The sequence below is a fragment of the Sinocyclocheilus grahami genome, unplaced genomic scaffold (assembly GCF_001515645.1).
Source record: "Sinocyclocheilus grahami isolate Dianchi unplaced genomic scaffold, SAMN03320097.WGS_v1.1 scaffold84.1, whole genome shotgun sequence".
NCBI classification, from domain to species: Eukaryota; Metazoa; Chordata; class Actinopteri; order Cypriniformes; family Cyprinidae; genus Sinocyclocheilus; species Sinocyclocheilus grahami.
Window position 1 is genome coordinate 2,617,868 of NW_015505263.1, and position 1,094 is coordinate 2,618,961.

Sequence of the window (1,094 nt, forward strand, 5' to 3'; positions counted from 1 at the left end):
GTTTTTATTTTCTTCACTTCTAAATAACTAGCAATAGTAGCCTACATTTCTTCTGAAAGTAGAAAGAAATTTATTATCAAGCAAATGTTTAAAAAAAAAGTTTCCAAAATTACAATTCTCCAATAAATTAAAGATATTTAAACATGAAGGTTTGTAAATTAAGTTTTGTAATGGAGGAAAAAATATTTGTATCATTGTTTTGAGCAAATTGCAAACTTTGCAAGTTCTTCCTCAAAGTTGAGGAAACAACAACAACAATGTGGTGACGTAAAATCCAACATCTAATACACAAGCCTCTGTTTAATACATACAAAGCTGTGTTTGTCAAAACCCCAAGTATTCCTGGACTGTCAGGTGGCTGGAAACCAGCGCTTTCAGTTCTGCCTGAAGCGTGAGAATTTTTTCATCTAAAATTTCAATGTACGCTCCTCCAAAGCAATAATATGCAAAAACAGAAGATTGCAACCCACGTGTGAAAACAAGACACCAAAAACGAATAAGCGCAGCTACTTTGCATGCTAAAAATCCTGTTAAGTGTCTGTGCTAGTGGGTGAGAGGATGCATGACTGGGGGAGGGGTGAGCGCCACGAACAGAGAGGGGGAAGGGGAGCTGGATATTCCTTTTTGGTTTTGGTGGGGGTTAGCGGTTGGCGGTCAGTTGTTCAACTCTTAAAAAATCTTGCAGCATTGAGTAGGGTTGGTACTTTCAGCACTTTGACGAAATTAATCCAAACATGCAATTTCACCTGTTTTAACTATATGCATGCAATAAGATGTTGACGACAAAGATCTAGCATTGTAAGTGCATTTTTATTGTGTTTTTGTTTCGCTCCGCATCCTCTCGTGGCCATGGAGAGGTTATGTTGAGTGGGAACAGGAACACCGGGGATTCCCCAATGGTGTGGCGAGGTCACGTGCATGCGGTACCAGCTTGCCCTGCAGAACTCTGTGTACCTACAAAATGGGTGTGTCGGGAATACGCAAATTGAAAACAAGTTTAATCCAGATTTTATAGTGATCACGGTCTAGTTTTTAATTTTTTTGGAATATACACAATAGCCCATGACAATTAAAACACGCTCCTTCAGCCTTGA